The following is an 18,924-nucleotide window of genomic DNA, read 5'->3' on the forward strand; positions in this document are numbered from 1 at the left end:
TTTCCTGGATTTTGTAGTTATAATATGTAAAGCCTGCTAGCTAACAGGTTTACAGGAATTTTTTTTTTTTTGAAGACTGCTTGCCAATATTTAATCCAGAATAAGATTTTATGTTAAAATTGAGACTGTTTGGAAATAATGGCACATAACATAAATGCTGAGATTTTATCCTATACTATGTCAAGCAGTATTTCATGCGTGTTGAGTGTAGATGGAGTCTTTGAAATTATTTGGTACCCTGACTGAGTGGTTTTGTGGAAAGATCTCTGTAGTGTTGGTCACCGCTCTGCCCCTCTGCATAAGAGACAGCTGTCCTGCATTCTGTCTCCAGTAGAGAAGAGCAGCTGGATATTCCTTCACATTTCCTGAATGAAATCTGTGTATTCTCTGATAGGCTGATGCTGCCTCTTCCTGCTCACGGTGTGGAGTTGGATGGTAGGAAATGACGTGTCCGGTGAATTGTTTATTTTGTAAAAATGTTTGTCAGAGCCACTTGGAAGAGCTTTAACAACTTAAGGTAGAAATGCCCTTGCAAAATTCTACCCTGGTTCATTGAGAAGTGTGCAATTAATTTGCCAATAATGTACTCTCAGAAAGGAAAAATAGTTGAGTGTGTAAAGAGTTCTTCTGTTACAGGAAAACAAAAGCTCCAAGTTTAGAAGTATTTTATAATGTTTTAACTTTCATTTAAAAATAATTTTAAAAGCCTAATGAGATCTGGAAAACTCTGTCTATACTTACAGGCCTTTCCCACATCCTGTCACATCATATTTCACATCTCAGTCATACACTGACTGTTTCCTTGAGTGAGTTTGTGGTATCATGTGAATATATGCTCAACGTGGTCAAAAGATCTCCTGTCTTGTCTGCAAAAGACCACATGATCCTTTATCAAAGACAAGAGGGTACAGCTAAACATGGCATAGCATTAGTTGCAATTGTGAACAGTCATTTAACTCAACTCATTAAAAAACTTTTGGATTCTGATGAGAAAATGAGATCCATCAAAAAATGGGAGTCACATTTTCAAACTGTCGTAGGTGTGCCAGTATTGTGCACCAGTATTGTGTACCATTGTGTTTACCAGTGACTTTGATTAACAAATATTTTCACTTAAATATTTAAGTGACAGTGAGAAAGAAGTGACTCTTTATGAGAAAGTGATTCTTTCAAAGATCTGACACTGGACATGGATTCAGATTCTTCCTCTTCCCCCCATTTTTTTTTGTTTGTTTGGGTTTTGATAGTCATTGAATAATTAACAGAGGTTGCATATCTCTCTCCCTCCCTTAGGGACTCTCTAGGTAGAAGGAAGTTTGTGTTGCTTGTTCTAAATTGAGTAGGTTTGCTGCTGCTGTTGAGGTGGTGGATTCAGGTTGTTGCAACTTCATGTCCTCTTCTTTAATCAGAAGAAGCCAGTGATAGGTTACTGGTAATCAAATCATGGAAATCTGGGGTAGTTCCTTTTTGTGTTTTTAATGTTAGATAAGGCTTTTCTTTGTATTCATCTTAGGATACTGTAGTTTGGGATGTTTTTGAAGTGTCAGCTTTCAATTTTTGTATCCAAGGAGAGCCTTTCTGCTTTAACCTAATGGCATTATGCAAGTGACTTTGTATCCATGTAATAAAAATTTAAAATATTCTGATAATTGTCATTTTATGTGTGTCAAAAAAACAGTGGGATGGCCATTAGCCACAATTTCAGTCTCTTCTCTGATATGAAGCCAGAGTTCTTTCCAGGGATTTCCTCCTTTGGGAGGCGTTCAAAACCCAACCCGTATTTACTGGGAGAGAGAAAATGTGGTACTTGGGGGAGGTCGATGCGCTTTAAGTAACTGACACTTAGAGTTTTACTCTGCAGAGTGAGGGTGAACTTTTGAAAAGTTCACAGATTTGCAACTGAGTTTTAGTGCTCCCTTGTTTACGTCTTGTTCTGCTTCTATGATCTGTATAGATAGCTGTTCATGAACTTTTTGTCCACATTGACTGCTCTGGTTTTCCACTTCTTAGCTTCAGTTTACATTCTGTAAAGTACTGATCTGCTGCAGTTAAGTGTGGGGAAATCATGACAAATTTTGGAGATTTTAGCAAATAAACTCTCTGCAACTTGCCCCAGACCTAGCTCCTGCCGCTAAGGACACTCTGGTCAAGGTGGTATTCTGATCTGCATCCTTGTCACTTTGGCTTCTTCTGCTGTATGGTGTTGGCAGTAATTTTGCCTGTTCTTTGCCCCTACCACAGGGTTTTTTCTGACCAGACAAATCCAAGGTTCTCTGTTGCTCTTGAATCAGTGTCATTAACTTCTAAATAAGAAGTTTTCCCTGTATTGGTATTAGTAATTGTCTTTTTGTTTCCACTGAGATTGTGCTGACACGCAGTTTACCACTTTCTTGAGGATAAATGGATAAAAAATGTGGATGTGTTACAGATGTAGCTAGCAAAAGTTTCCTCATTTTATAAGTTTTAGTGGTTTAATGTATTCAATAAGCAAGAATTTCTTCTAACACTTTAGAACAAATAAAGTGGTTAAGAGTTAAGCACTCTTGATCTTTCTATTTCTAAAGTGTGACAACATGTGAATGGCATGTACATGAGTTACTGCATGGTTACAGAGTATGAGCATGTAAATCATTCAAAATGCTATTTGGCTGGTTACTTTCATGGGCAAGAATGTGGAAAGTACTGCATTTCTGACAGGATTCCGACTGTTGTGATAACACAGGATACAGAATTAATAAGTAATCTGTGTTACGTCTGATCAAATGTTTTAGACATATATTCTTTTAGGCATTTTACAGAGGTTTGGTGTTATATTCAGGGAAAACGTCTAAATCCAGGAAGAACTTAGAGATGGTTTCAGATATCAGGAATTTGTGTGTTTTACAGGCTTTAGGAGATCTGGCAGCTTAGATATTTTTGTCCTTTCCTTTGGAATCCAGGAAGTAAGAAAACCCTTTTTGTCTGAATTTTCTTGGGTGGTTTTTTAATGACTTCTTGAGTGGGAGAAGTGTGTTACTTTATTTGGTTAACGTTTATAAACTGAAGTCACATTGTGCCAAAACTCACAGTAAACATCTATGTACTCTGTAGATCAGGTAGGTACCATGTAAGAATGTTCGTAAGGAAAGAACCAGGAAGGTAAAATGCTGTATGTTGAAGGGTGCTGTTTCTTATAATGACAAGGCACTCAGTTATGGGGACTCTGATAAATAAAGCATGTAGACAAAGTGCCCAGCTGTACTGTAAGATGAAAACAGGATGTTGGTTGTATTGCTGCAGGACTGCTGTATAAATTAAAGGATATGCTGTTATTGCTGTTTAAGGAAGCTGTACTCCCTTAGAGTAGTTCTGTATATAAAAGAATGGTAATTGCTGTGCTTATCAAGGACTGGCAGTTCTCCTTTTCCAATTGTGACCTGGTGAATCCACCTCTAGCTCATGACTTAAAGCCTTGCCAGTTATTTTAATCCCCTATTCAATAGAACAAACAGAATGGGGTTATTTTTATCTGTTTATTATTGCTTAGAACAACCCCTTTGCTATACTTAAGTCAAAGGTGATTTTACTGAAGAGGATGTGAAATATTTCCCCAGTGCCTGTTAAACCCTGCTGGTTCAAGCTGTATCCAGTCAGTTGTGGCATCTGGAAATGGCCAGTTGGCTTTCTCCCTGTGCCGGTGTCCTTGCTGGTTTTTTTTGCATTCACTTATAGCTTCTTTAAATTTTTGTTTGATAGCCTAAGCTGGTTTTGGTTTGTTCTCGTACTCTCTTTTAAAAGACTTCTTTGCCCTGTTTGTAATGTTCTACTGTTTCTTAATGCCAACTAGAATGCTGTTGCCTTTGTTTTTAAAATTAATTTAATAGTTTTTATGCTTCTAAGCACTACATCCGCATATACTTACTCTCCTCAAGAAGAAGGTTTGCCAAAATATTTTCCTTCCTTTGATTTCTACCAGTTTATTTTTGTCTTCAGGGGCATCATAGAATTACTTGGCTTGGAAGCGACCTTTGAAGATCTTCTAGGGCAACCCCCATGGCAGATCTGTAGGGCACTGTAGGATGGCCTAGATCATTATTTAGGAAATATAAGTAAGTTTTTCTCAGGCAGAATTAGCTGAATCTGGAACAACAGTAAGTACCTGGATAAAGGCTGAATTGGTATTCCTGTGATATACTTAACGTCCTTATAGAAATTTTTTTGGAAAAGTCCTCAAAGCCGGAACTATTTTGGTAGAGTGATTTTAGCATAACAGTTTGCACTGAGTAGAGTGTTGTCATCCTCTTAGCATTTGTACTCAAATGCACAGTTAGCCTCCCTGCAGTAAGAATCCTGACCATGAATCAGATGGGAAACCATGCTGCTGATGGAAGCAGAGGAACAGAGAAAGAAAGGGAAAAGGCAGCAATGGTGAGTCAGTTGTGCAGTACTGTAAGGGAAAGCAGATATAATTCGTTCCTGAAAAAATCTTCACATGGCACAAACTTAATATAGTTTTAGTATCAATTATGCTTTATACTGAAACATAAATTCATCTTTCAAATGCATAGTTGTCATGAAGTTTGATACTTATAATGACTACTCCATTGTTTACCATCACTTACCTACATTTAACTGAAGTTCTGTGAGGGAAGGATGTTGCAGGAACTTTGCAGGCTTATGTAGGCAGCTGTGTTTAGGCTCTCAAGGTACCTATTGGTACCTCCTTTTCATAATTTATGATTCCTTATGGTACCCTTTTTTCAGTATTTTTTAATCAAACATGTTGGTAAAATAACTTTATATTTAAAACTAGGATTTGATTGTATTCCAATAACAAGTAATGGATGTGTTCTTGAAGAAGTGAGGCCTTTCTAATCTACTTCTTTCTGCTTTTTCACAGCGGTGGAATAGAAGGAAGAAGGTTCAAAATCTTGAAAATGTTTCATTTCATTACTAAGTAGTTGTAGGAACTATCAGGTGTGAAGTCTTTCTTGAACCACAAGGAGTTTCTGTAGTACAGATCAAGTTATATTGGATGTACTTGGGAGGATACCATATTACATATAGAGATAAAATTCTGGGAAGGGGAACCTTTTCTGGGGCCAGAAGCTTAATTTTTGAAAACATATTTGTCAGTTATCAGATGTCCTAGTGTCTGTAGTGGTGGTTTATTAAATCAGGATAAGGATTTAGGGTTGAACAGTGATTTTGGAAAATGCACATAATATCTAAGTAGTCATGCTCTCTGGTTATTAAAGATAAATTTTAAATTCTAGCTGTTCATATAAATGCATAGTTCTTTAACAGGCCAGAAGCATGGTTATCGGGAGACATGCTGTGGAATTACCCTAGTGTGACCTTGTAACTGATGGATTTGGAAAGCATTAAGCATTATGTGAACTGGTTCAGTACTCTGAAGGCCTCTTAATTGTACTACCAGTATTCTTTTTCTTGAAACTTCTAATGAAGGGGGATGTATTCTGGGGTGCTTGTCTCAGTTACGCACTCACACAGGCGGTTCTCACTGTGCACTTGCATTGTACCTTAAAATAATTGTGATTTGTTTGCTTGTTTGGTTTATTTTTAATTTGGAGCAAGTGCTACAACTTTTCATCCACAAAGCAAATAGCTGTTGCTTTTGATTAGTAACTCAAACCTTGGCAAGTACGTAAATTCCTCAGCAGGGCACTGGTTTTGAAGAGCTACTTATGTTCCAGGGAGAAAAGTTTTGAACAGATTGTTTTAGAACATGTGATTTTTATTTTTTTTTAAACTTTTTTTCCTGCTTCTGTACTACATTATCTGCACTGATTTACTCCTTTCCTCCAGGAAACACATTTGCATTAAAGATCCGGTCTTCTGTTTATTTAGTTCCTGCTGCTTATTGCTTCCATGGGGTCCTCTTTGACCTTACAATTAACAGAAAAATAACTGATATCCTGGGAATTAAATCAAGAAGACATTAAGTACAAGGAGCCCATAAATTCTGATGGATACTTTCACTGACCAAACTTCTGTTTTGTCATGCTAAGATCGTCAGAAGTAAAAATAAATAAAAAGATTTAAAAAACCTATAAGGAGCATGTTTTTCATAGAACCTCTGATGCTTCACTTAAGGCTTTAAACTGCAAGAGTGAGGGATGTCACCAGTTCCTATTGTTAAATGTTGGCTTTGCCATCAGAAAAATGTCAGTATTTTCTGGAAGGTACTCTAACCTGACCCGAATCAATTTTTATTGTTCTGAGCTGTTTTGACCAACTAACTTTTCGGTAGAACAGTTGCATTGCACCATAACATTTCATAGTCTCAGCTGATACACCCCAACTTCTATTTTAATTTGGTCAGCTGATGTAAGGACTCCTTCTGCAATTAGTGCAATACTGAAATAATAGTAAGTATAAGAGATCATTCAGTTTGCTTTTAAGCTTAATTATATACAGCAAATCCAGTGAAATAACAGTGAGAGCTCTGCTTTGTTGGTTTATTTAAATTGTATTGTTATTATAATTTTGTTAGAAATAAACAAGACTGGTGAGAGATAAAACTGCCATATCAAAGAATTGAAAGGGTTGACCACAATGTTGTCTGCTTAATGTCATTTTAAATGTCTAGGCTTGCTAATTTAGTCTGATTTGAATGTAACAGTGTCATGTTTGGAGACACAGGATGCCAAGAAAGGAAGCAGATGATTTACATCTCTTAAGCTTCCATGAGTGGGAGTTTCAGATTTGAGTTTGGCAATAAAATATTGAGATTTTTCAGAAAGAGCTACATGATAAAAGAGGGTGGGGTGCCAAGGCCTGCAACTGGTTGCTTTGGCAACTAAGCTTGTATGTAACTTGGCCAAAATGGAAGGGATGATTACTTTAATATTTTCATTATTTAAAAAAATTAAAAGAATATGATCGGGGTGGGCAACCTGAAAAGGCAGTTTCATCCCTCCACTGGAGGAGGTAAGAACCTGGCATTGTTAAGTTTATGGCTGGACTTGATGATCTTAAGGGTCTTTTCCAAATTATTCTGTTTCTGTTGTTTCTTTCACCCCAGTCACTTAGCTGCATCACTTAACATGAATTGTGATAAAGTTATGTGGTCATGTAATTGTAAAACGATAGAGAAATGATTGCTTGGCCTAGCTGTAAAATTTGTCTTGCAATTTTCTCAGAAGTTTTTGTCATTGTTTGATTCTTTGCTTGGTGATTCTTTGCTTTTGACAGTCACCTGGTATCCTTATTTGCCACCTCTGACACCAGAAAGCTAATGATATAGAATATTTTTAAAGGCTGTTGGGTCATACTTGCAGTCTGAAAAAATGTTTTACACAGTCTGAAATGTTGCCATGGCAGAAATATCCCCCATTCAACCCTGTTTCACATCAGCAAATATGCAGAAAATGGAATTATGAGAATATAAATGATGGTGAGCTTGAGCACATAATGTGACCTTATGCACAGAAATAGTGCGTCTTATGAACATTTTTTAGCTGAGTTAGGGGTTTTTTTGTTTAGCAAAAAGATTCAGCCAGGCTGCTGCTGATTATTTAGAAGGTGTGGTCTTGTGATGCATATAATGATTAGCAGTGGGACCCAGTGAGGTTGTGTAGCCAGTGGCTCGTCCTTGGATTGAGAACAGGGTGAGAGGTTGGTGGACCTTACGAAGAGGCATCCAGAATCACTCAGTTTCCTCTGTCTTTACCTACTGTAACTCCTATTTTGACAAGTGAATTCTGGCATCTCTTACTAGCAGGTCACAGCTTGTTTGAGACTTTTTACATAAATGAAGGCTCAAATAAAGCTGTATTCTATTTTTCTGCTCCTTGTCAATATGTCTGAGTCAACACTAGACCAACTTTCTCCAAAAAACTTAATTTGTGGCTGTCCCAGAACTTTCAGCACAGAACCACTTATGTATTAGGGTAGTGGCAGTAACATGATTACATCAATTTTCCATCCACCATCACTCCTCTGTCCTATTGAAATTGTTAAAGAAGTCTTCAAGACTTCTGAGTAGAAACTGGGACAGGGACAAGATTCTCATAGCGTGATGGGGCTTCTGCATCATGGATCTTGGACTCCTGGGAGTGATAGGATAGTAGTCACCCGTCTTAAGTTTTTAACTTGGCAGCTCATAAGATCGTTTCGCTGAACAGTACAAAACTAGCTTTGCATGTGTGTTTAGCTTATGCTGTGAAGCATGCTATGCTAGCAATACAGACAGATATTTTTGTCTCTTCTGGATTTTTTTTTTTTGATCATGTAGTTCATGATCAACTTGATTGTTCATTTAAAAAAAAAATTTGTGTTCTAAAAATAAATGGCACACGTGCAGCTGTGTAACCAAGTGACCCAGGGGAAATGAGTTCCCATGATCTATGTGTATGTGCAAGTGATTGGGACCAGAACTTGTTCTTTGTCCAATAGTTCAGTTGTGCCTGGCCTCAAGGGAACATGCAGCCATGCTCCTCGTGCAGTTAACTTTCCATGGGAATATAAGAATGTGCCTCTCACTGCTGGCTAGGAATAGTTGTGTGAAGGGTTTTGTTTGGCTTTTAAAATTTTTTTTATATCTAAATTCTTGTGGGTTGTGCAGAAATTTGGACTAGATATTGATTGCACTTTTGAGGAAGTGTTAAATTGTGTGATACTGCAGTTGTTAAGAACTGGACTTAAATGTTTTTGCGTTGCAGTGACAAGAGCTATACAGCCATTTATTTTCTGTCATTTATGTTCTTGAATAAATACTTCTGTTCAAGGATATTTGAAAAATGAAGGGAAGTATTTAGTCATCTGCATAAATAAATAACTATGAAGTTCTCAGATACCTAAGATGTGAAAACATAGATTATATTTGTTAGTTTTGGATTTTTGTTCCACATTGGGTGAGACAGGACTAGGATTGGTAGAATCCTTTCTTTGGTATTTGATTTTATGAGTCTAAATTAGGCTATTTTTTTTTTTTTCCCCCTTGCTGGGGTTGTGTGTGTGTGTGTGACCTCTTATCTAGAACTGAAAATTCTGTAATGGTGTATCATAGACCAGTTGCTATTCCAGTTACTAATGTCCAACTATGAAAGCCTAATGCATTGGCTAGTTTCTGCTGTCCAGAGATTTTATTTCAAAGCTGTGAAAAATACATACAAATTAATTATGAGCACTAATATGTCTTAAATAAGGAAATTAAAAAGCAGAAGAAAACAAATTCTTACAATTCAAACAAAAGACATGCTAGTTACTTCCATATCTCTTCTTAGACACAGCTTCCTCAACGTCCATACTTTTAAGGATATGGCCTTGATGAACAGTGTAGCTACTTCCCAAATTTGTCCACTTTCATTTAGCTTTCTATTAATAATGGCATACGTATCAGTAGAGGGGAACAGAGATGCATATTAGGAAGCATACTGGAAGCCTATTAGATTGCATCCAGTGTGTCTATTTTTGCTAAAATAGTTACTTTATTTAGAATTAATGGAGTTCACTTCCAGTAGTTGCATTTAGCACATGACCTTGCAGTGTTACATGTCAACAGTATCATAGCTGATGTTGAACTGATGAACTGGGAAGTTCTTGTATGAAGTGTTGGAAGTGTAGTTACTCAGTGTCTACACACCAACAAGTCAATAGAAGCCCCTGCTCTCCCATTCCAAGCAGAGAAAATAACAGACAAATCTTTATAGTAGTAAGAATTTTCTTTGAGTTCTGTGCTTGACTGGTGGTTTGATTTGGTTTTTTGAGAGGGAGGTGCCTTAATTACTTTTCTATTAAATACATGATTTTTAAGCAATATTGACACCAGGCACTGATGTTTTGGTACTAAAATGAATTTATTTTTCTAGGCCACTAAATTCTTAATTTAGTCTTTGTCAGGCGTATGTTCTGAAACACTTTATTAGAGTGCTTTAGTATGAGTCCACAAAGTAGGCAAATATGTGCTCAAATCAAATTTGTATAGCTTTGGCAATCAATACTGTTACATAATCTGCCTTATCTAATGTTAAAGTCACAGCTATATTGGCATATTTCTTTGCCCATATATTAATGTTATGCTATCTAATAGCAAAGTAATCTCCATATACAAACAGTTTTAAAAATACAGGGAGCAATCTTGTAGCAGAAAGAACGGTTTATAGTTACTTGGCAGTTGGAATAATTAATAAGTCCACTCTTGAACGTCTGTCTGAGGGAATAAAATAAAACTTTCTGTTTTTTAGAATTCTTGCCCTCTGGAGTAAGAAAAATGATAGCAGATGAATTGGTGTTCTAATTTATATTATGGTGCAACTGAACAAAAACACAACTTTCTGTTTATTTTCATTTGTTAGTGATGGTACTTTTAAACTGAAAACTTAAATTGATCTAGGACTTCAGCAACTAAAATGGTTGTGCATAGTCATATAGTGTCTGTTAGTTCAGAATCTAGTGAAATATCAAATTTATATCTTGAAGAGACTTTTTGTTTTATAAAGTAGAAAGTAGCTTACAATCCTGGATGACCTCCAATTTTCCTTTGAAAATCGATTTCTTCACTAAATGAACAGGAATGGCAGTTTTTGCAAATATTTTTGCTTTAACTCAAACGTCAGGGATTTGAAATTTGGGAGAGAAGAAGCCAACAAAGCAGATTAAATAGACTCCTAAGTTTAGCTTTGGAATACTACTGTACTAAGTCATCTAGATTGGATGAAATTAGGTGTGATTCCTTTATATATGAGAAGGAAAGTGTTTTAAAAACATATGATAGTATTGAATGCTGTGTTAAGACTTTTTCACATACTTTTTTTAAAGTTAATACTGTCCTTTCTTTCAGAGGAAGAGAGAGACCTGTTTGAGATTTTGCCATCTCAACATGGATAAAAAGTCATGGTATGAAGAAAATTCTTTAGCTTTTGTATGAAAATGCACATGCTTTGGGAAGATTTTTTCTTAAATTGTTTCAAAATGAACTGAAAACCTCGAAATAGGTATCAATTCCTAGCCTGTCTTTACAATAGCAATCTTGTGTTAATGCTCTTAAATAGCATTTTATGAATTTATAAAATACCCTGACAATTCTGAAGTAGGTGCATCTTTTATGATTTGATTTATATTCTAGGCATATTTGTTGCTGGAAAATGCAATGTTTGAAGATAAACTACTGAACCACTCTCCTGTTTTATGCAGATGGGATTAGATATGCTCTGATTTGTCTGGAGAAGAATAAACAGCAAAGTAGTTTCAAAATACAGCCTACTTGCAGTGCCACCCTGTGGCTTTCTTTTTTCATGGCTTCTATTAAAGCAACCGGTTTCTGCTGCCTCATCCCCAGAGGGAAAGTTACTTGTGAACTTACAAGATGTCTGTGCTCCTAGCTGCCGACCTGGTCTAACCAGGATAGTACAGCACTTTTTTGGAGCCTATCTTTAGCATTATTTGTCCTTGCTGAAACCTGCTTAGATGAAGAACCAGAAACAGAATTTCTGAGCAATACCAGTTCATTCACCTAGTGCATCAAATCACTAAGCAGTGCCTGGTTTGGTCATTGAAAAGGAAAGATCACACTGGAGCTGGAAAGCAAAATGTGTCACTTCTCAGCAATAACTTGAAGTACTATGATAATTTGTCTCATCAGTTCCAGCAATGTTGCATATGCAAATATTTTATTTCCAGGTAGTCAGTTTTCTAGGCAGATGGTTTAACTTGAAAATTAGGTTGCCTAGGTAGACACAACATTGCTTATGGAGGTAGTTGATTTTATTTTGTATTCAAGAAGTCTGCATTTTTGTTGACTTAAACTGAGGGATATCAGAGAGACTTTGTTTTTAAAAGCAGCGTTATGCTTTGAAGTAGTAGTGCTTTGCCTTGCACCATTTTACAGAGTTGCTCAAATCTTGGTGGGATAAGTACCTGGATGTTTAAGACTGGTTTTCATATATAGAAAGTAATATCATGTGGAAGATATTTCACACCAAGCAAACACATAGGAAGGAACTTTTCAGCACTGCACCTGCTTGGCATGTCTTGGTGAGGAGAACCTTTCCTTCCTCACAGCCAGCTTAGGTTTGGTAACATCTCTGAATGAAAGGCAGGGGTTTACCTGTCTGTATTTTCTTACCGTCGTTCTGGCAGGGAGCAACAGAAGAGCCCCTTGTACCCGGGTGGAAGCAGTAACATCCCCGCATCTGGGCTCACTGCCACAGTCCACCACCCCTAGGCCTGCCACTCCCCAGGCCCTCACGTTTAGATACATATTTGAGTCAGTGCTTTTAGTGTTGTAAGAGTTTTTAATGTAGCACTTTGAACATGCTTTCGGTATTTTCTTGCTGCAAAGTATTTATTTTAATGAAAGACGCTTCCTACGCGTGCCCTGCTGTTGGCCCATGGCACTGCCTGGGTTTCAGTGCCTGCCCCAGAGCTGCTCACGCTGTGCGGAGGCAGGGCGAGTGACTAAGGGGACAAATCAAGTCTGGGCTAGCAAAGCCTCAGCGTGCCTTACTGAGACACCTCTGGGCTTCAGCGTCGTCACTGAGGGCTTTGTATTTTTCAGTAATAGAAACGAAAAATGTGAGAGCATGGTAAGTATCAAGCTGTATACTTAATGTGTCTAGGTTTTCTCTGATAAGCAGGTGCTTACATTTCCATTTGTCTCCTAATTACAAAAGTTATACTTGGTCTTTTCTGGAAAGTGGATGTTTCTTTTTCCAAATTAATATATTTTGTGTGTAAATTGTAAATAGAGCTGTATGTATGTGGTGTCTGAGTTCCTGCAGAATCTTAAAACCAGCAGTGGAAATATCTGATACTACAGTCCATACTTGTACTGTTTGTTGGAAAGTTTTGTAGTAAAGTTGGAAAGTCTTAAATAGTGAGAAATAAAAATGCAGTTTTCTTTTTGCAGTGTTGGCAGGATGATTCCTTTCTTTGTCAAGAAGGGTTGCACTTTTTTTATTTATTATTTTTATTATAAATGCAGTGTGTATCTAAGCAAAATGTTGAACAAAAAGCTTACAAAGAAGCAGTCCAAAACTGTAGTTTTATTTTTGTGAAAGTTTGGAGTGCTATAATACTTGCAGTTAAATATGTGTTTTGGTAAGTGTAGATTTCCATGTAGGAACAACCAAAGGCAGAAGTGGGTGTGAGGAAAAGGGACAGAGAAGTTTCTGATTACTTGTCTTTATTTAGGAAGCTTGTTTAGTCTTTCTAGTTCACATCAGGCTTCTGTAGTAGTGGGGGTGTGTAAACTAAAGTGTCCGTGATTTAAGTTAGTTGTTGCAGAAGTCCTTCAGGCTGCTGTGAATTGCAAAGGAAGGAACAAGTTAATGGTCCTTTAGATTTTGGGTTTTGTTTTTAAAATGACTCAAGTATAAGTCATAGACAATTCTGATTACTCCTTCTTCAAACAGAAGACAGAATATGGAAATGTACACATAAAAGTATGTTCTTTTGTATCACAGCTCCTGAGTCCTTCCTGTATTAGAATTTTGCCTGGCACAATGTCTCCTTCAATACCATAGATCACAAAAGGACTGTAATTTTATTTTAAGAAAATACATTTCAAAACTTGTATCCCATGTATCAAATTCTAGTAAGTCTTCAGCATGGTGATTAAAAGCCTGCTAGTGTGTTTTATGGCACTTTATTTCACTGGGAAAGAAAATAGCTGCTCACTGTTGTGGAAGTGAAATTCATGACTGTGCTGTAAGCCCTGCCATATCCTTTTGATAGGTATTTTTGTTTATGTCTTTCTTTAAAATTAAAATTTAGAAAATTGTCACAAGATCTCACCTCTAAAACTTTCTGTCTCTAGGAACCTTTATGAAAAGATGCATTTTGGTTTGCACAAACAGCTGACAGTGGGAGGGGAAAACAGCAAAAAACCCAAAGAAAAAAAACCCCAGTTTTGATACATGCTTTTCCTTCAGTTCTGGGATATGCTGTGTCTAACTTGGGCTGTTTGATATTTTATAGGAAAAAATATTGCCAGAAATAGTCACTTACTGTAACTGTTTGCCTTTCTGTTGAAGGCTTGCAATGTTTACAGGGCTACAGTAAAACACTGAGTCATAAAAACTTGGTGTATTGTATTCTTGAGTTTAAAAGCAGATAATACAGATAAAGCAGACCAAATGTTCCGTGACTGTAACCATAATAATATAATGCTTTTCTAGCAGCGCATCCAGACAAGACTCCTAGAAACATTTGTGAACTTGCTGTGGTATTAGAGGCCTATTGCTGCATGTGTAAATATATTCCTTTTTCTCTCTCTCTCTCTTTTTTTTTTTTTTCTTTAATTTGGTAGAATTTCATGGTTTGTAGTCCGCACAAATAGAAGTGTTTGAATATTTGTATCACATCCTCTTTTAATCTTTTCTGAGTAGGTGGAAAATCAAGGTGATGGTCCAAATATGTGAAGAGCTTTTGAAGAACTTGGGATTTATTAGTATACAAAATTTTGTTAAGCATTTTTGTGCCTTTGTACAGAGCAGACAGTCTGCACAGGCAGTACGGCACTGTGTGATGAGCTGTACACCCCAGGTAATTAGGGAAGGTTATGGAGCTGATTATCTAGAGTGATATCATGTGGCATGTACAGGACAACCAGGGGATCTGTCCCAGCCAGCATGGTTTTGGCAAAGGCAGGTTCTGCTTGACCAACCTATTGTACTCCTATAACAAGGTCTAGTGGATGTTGCTTACCTGGGCCTTAGTGAAGCCTGTGACACCATTTCCCACAGCATTCTACTGGAGAATCTGTGGCTGCTCATGGCTTCGATAGGCATACTCTGTGCTGGGTCAAAACCACATGTAACAGAGACTGAATTCACTTGCATTTCTGAATGTTAATTTAGAATTAGGGATTTGAAGCAGAGAAAACTAAATGAGCCTTTAAAAATTTTTTTTTTGGTACAAATAACATTTTCATCATGCTGACCTGTTACATTCAATCTTCTTCAAGATATTTTATACTGTTTTGTAATGGTGCCGTATCATCTCTGCTTTATCTAGAATAAAGTCTGTATTTTGGAAGGCATATTTCCTTATCTTTTATTTTTTTGGCTCTGTTGATTTGAGCTTTCTTCTTCAGAATGATAGAGAGAATCCCCAAATATGACTAGCTGCCCCTTCCAGAAACTGGTGTGTTACACTCCCAGTTTAGTTGTCTGTGGTACTGATTCCAAAGATAGATGCTTATCTTAATTAAGGAGGTTATGTGTGTGTGTGTATTAAGAAAGAACGAACACTGCATTGTTCTTCCTCATTCCTGTCTCGTGGGTAGCAGGGAACCTGAGGCATATTCCTTCCCATGTGCCATCTTTATAACTGTGGACTTTTGCTCCCCAGATGACTTCTTACCTCTATCTGATGAATACCCTCTTGTAAATCAGTTTCACCTTCTGTAAAGCAAAACTCTCATTTGAGTTGTTTGATGTCATTATTAAAAAGGGGAGGACTTTCTACACAGATTTTAGTATTTACAAGTATAGTATGTACAGATTTAGTATTTACAAGTATTTATCCTTGTAGTACAATTAACTGTATAATTTTTCCATTGTCTTGTGTTTACTTCACTTTGAGGAAGTACCTGAAACTTGCATGACAAAGTTTATATCTATAATATAATATTAGATTTTGTTCTTTTATATTTTCTCTGTTTATCATCTGATAAGCACAGAAACTCAAAAGATTAAGAGAACTGTTGCACCAGATGCACTGTTCTGAAGAATGAAGTGAGGGAGTGCTGGATGAAGCAAAAACAAAGTGTCCCTGCTTCACAAACTGCTGTTTAGCATTGAAACATTGCAATTATTTTTAATGTTTTGTTTTGAAAGGAGAGTGAGTATTACTGAACTTGACCAGAGGTACAGGTTTTTTAAAACTGCATTATACTGTGTGTAAATATTCAGAACGAGAAACTTGTTTAACTTCTAACTAAAGCTACATCTAAATTTCTTAACTGCAGCAGTGCCATAGAAAGATCTGTCACAGTACAGACTGTTCTGTCAAGGAATGGATATTATTATGGAAACTTGCATGTGAAAGTGGATCTGAAAGCTTCTGAATTAAAAGATGGGATTTTTCCAGAAGAAAATCATTGCAGGAGCTTTATTTTGTCTGTCATTCTTTTAAATTAGCTTTCTAGGCCTCTGGGAGTGATTTAAGTAAGCACTGCAACTCCGTTTGGAGCTGGAGTTCTCAGATCCCTAAAAACACTGTGGGTTTTTCCGATTTGTTTCTCGATGTACTGGACTGTTGAATCCAGTAGTGACATTTAGTGTTCCAGAAAGTCTTTGCAGTACATGGCTCCCACTTCTGCTGGTTAAGGAAGATAATACTGCTTCAATTCTCCTTAATGTCAAAATAGATTGTGAAATATGGGAGGTCTGTAAAATCGTACAGAATAGTCGTAACAATAATATGTTTGTTAGAGAATGCAAATTCTCTTTCCTTGCAGTTCTTTGTCATAAATGAGCTTGCTGGGCCTAAAAGATATTTTTAGCATTACAACTTTTAAATTTTTGGATACTGTCTCTTTTTAACTGTGTAACTTCAGTCACAAGTCAAGTTTTCCACATTATTTGCTTTCATGATGGTTTGGCAGTGGCTATCCTCTTTTGAAGCTCTAGCACTTCAAAGAACTGTATGGTTGTTTCCATTTGTGCTCGGTAACAAGGGTATCACAATTTCTCGATGTAGTTTTTCAGTGATGGCACTTAAAAAAGAAAAAAAGTCCAACAACAGCACTCAGTAATGTTTTGGGACTTAGTTCTGCCAAGCCACCAGCTTCCTTGTACCATAGCACTGCGTGTGGGTGTGGGTTACCTGGAAGTGTGGCTGCACCACCTGGTGAAGGCATGGCTGGGCCAGGGCATGGCTTTGGCTTCAGCCTTTGCGTTACAACGTAAGGAGCGCAGTAATGAGGGCACAGTGTCATCAGGTAGTAACTAGTATATGGGTACTAAACCCCAGAGGGTTTTTAGTTTTTAGTGCTGAATTCCACATCTTTCACTACTATTTTAACCATGTTGTGTAATAACACAACTTACAGCGGGTAGCAGCTTAATTTGGGGGAATAATCTGAATGCAAGATTTGTGGTGATTCTATTTTTTTACCCCTCTTTCTAGATCAAAGATTTAGGGCTATCTCAGTATGCTATTAACCATATGTCATATTTCAAGCTTTGGTAGATGAGTATAAGCTGGGATTTTAAAAAAGTAATTATTTAAGCATTAATCAATGATCATATGATAACATTGGAGCAAGAGATGCATAGTTGTTGATCCTAGCTTTTCTGTAGAGTGTTTTTGGTGTAATGTGTATTGGCAGAATTCTCTAAGTTGGTATCTTCAAAATAAAAACAAGCTGAAACTTCCCAGAGGCAGCTGAATTAGGCCTGTTCGTGGCTTTCCTGCCCACATGCTCTGCTAAATATAATAATACAGTTGTTTCACAAAACGAGGGAGGGTTATAAAGGTAGCTTTACTGTGACATTAAATCTGTCTTGACAGCTTTCCCAGAAATATGAATATAGTAATTATATGATTAAACAATAAGGAAACTTTTTGGGTTGTGCACTTCCTCAGGCTATTAACCTAACCACTAATTAACCAACAGGAAATTCCAGACCTGAAAGTTTCATTAGTGCCATACTGAACTGTGAAAATATAAGTGTGTTAATGAGGATTTCATTATAGCCATCTGTAACTTGTTTTTAAATTGTGTCAAGGCAGGAAAAACATAATATACCATCTGTTACCTAGCTGTATCAAATTGACATGAAAAATACAGGAAAAAAATCACCCAGTTTACAACCCTGGTTGTCTCTTATTTCTTATATTTTATTCCTCGCAACCATTAATCCCATGACAATACTATGTACCACCATGTAGTAATGTGTCATTTATTCCTTAAATGTTGTATTTGGTTCACTTAGACATTTCTGTGTTGTAACCTGTATACCTGGGGGGGAGGAGATGCTGACCACCCAGATAATTTCTGGGTGATTAATGACCTCTTAACTTTAGTGTCATATTCTCTCAACTATGTCTGAATCACCAAAATTCAGAAGTTGAGGATTATCTTGCAGTTCTTTTTGGTTTTAAGTGAACAAAATTTCTGGATAACATCTATTAGTATGCTCTTGTTCTCTGACCTAGTGAGCATGAATTGAAGCATTTTGCTCATCAAATGCTTTTGCCTCTTCTATCTTAACCCTTGTGTTCCTCTGTAGAGCTTAATTGTCACAAACTATCCTAAGTCCCTTGATTTCTGGTTCTCTTTTACCCTAAACATGAGGGAAGTTGTCATGTACTACCATGCACTTACCAAGAAATAATACGGATTCTTAATTGTCAGGTATTTGTAGGTGTAATGCAAGTGAAGCTGTAGGTGAGAAGAGCATAGTGATCCCATGGAAAAAGTTACAGAAATTGTTCTTTGGGTGGTGGGACAGGGAATTGGGACAGAAGAAGATACTGAAACAATTTTGGGATAGTGAGGCAGATCTTTTGCAGCAGATTGATGAAATAATGACTCAGGTAAAAACGTGCTAGTGTTTGCATATTTTTGTGTTGGTTGGATCTATAATGTGAAAATGAGGATAAAAGGTTGTAATTGAGGTAGAGAAGTGAAAGGGTCAGGCACCAATTTATGGGAAGTCATACTGTCAAAAGGTAGCCCAAAATACAGGCCTGTCCTTTGGTCCACAGATGTTTTCTGAGTAGGCACTCTCTTTTTTGATCTGAATTTGCACAGCAACTAGGACAGCTTTGTTGAGGGCTCTTAAGTACTATCTTATTCAAGACAAACTAAATTTGGTGGCTGAATTTAACAATAAAAATCTGTTTTTCTGCAGACTCATGCACCAAGCACAGTTAGAATAAAGTCAGGAACTCTAATATAGTGGTGTATCTACCATGTAAGTGTCTTAAGCTGTAAAAACAGAAAAGAATCTAAGGGCTGTGCTGACC

At 36.9% G+C, this 18,924-nt stretch overlaps 1 protein-coding gene across 5 annotated transcripts in view; it reads left to right on the plus strand.

Annotated features, from left to right (window-relative positions):
• Nucleotides 1–18,924, plus strand: part of COBLL1 (cordon-bleu WH2 repeat protein like 1) — an 81,339-nt gene that overhangs the window by 9,844 nt on the left and 52,571 nt on the right. The window contains exon 2 of one of the 5 annotated variants that reach the window (XM_048309396.1): nucleotides 10,787–10,842. The exons of 3 other annotated variants lie outside the window; for them this stretch is intronic. The gene's annotated coding sequence lies outside the window, so the exon portion shown is untranslated. Of the gene's footprint in view, nucleotides 1–10,786; nucleotides 10,843–12,447; nucleotides 12,531–18,924 lie in introns of those variants that run through there. One more of the 5 variants, XM_048309400.1, reaches the window with a different exon arrangement.

The sequence above is a fragment of the Corvus hawaiiensis genome, chromosome 7 (assembly GCF_020740725.1).
Source record: "Corvus hawaiiensis isolate bCorHaw1 chromosome 7, bCorHaw1.pri.cur, whole genome shotgun sequence".
In the NCBI taxonomy this organism is placed as follows: Eukaryota; Metazoa; Chordata; class Aves; order Passeriformes; family Corvidae; genus Corvus; species Corvus hawaiiensis.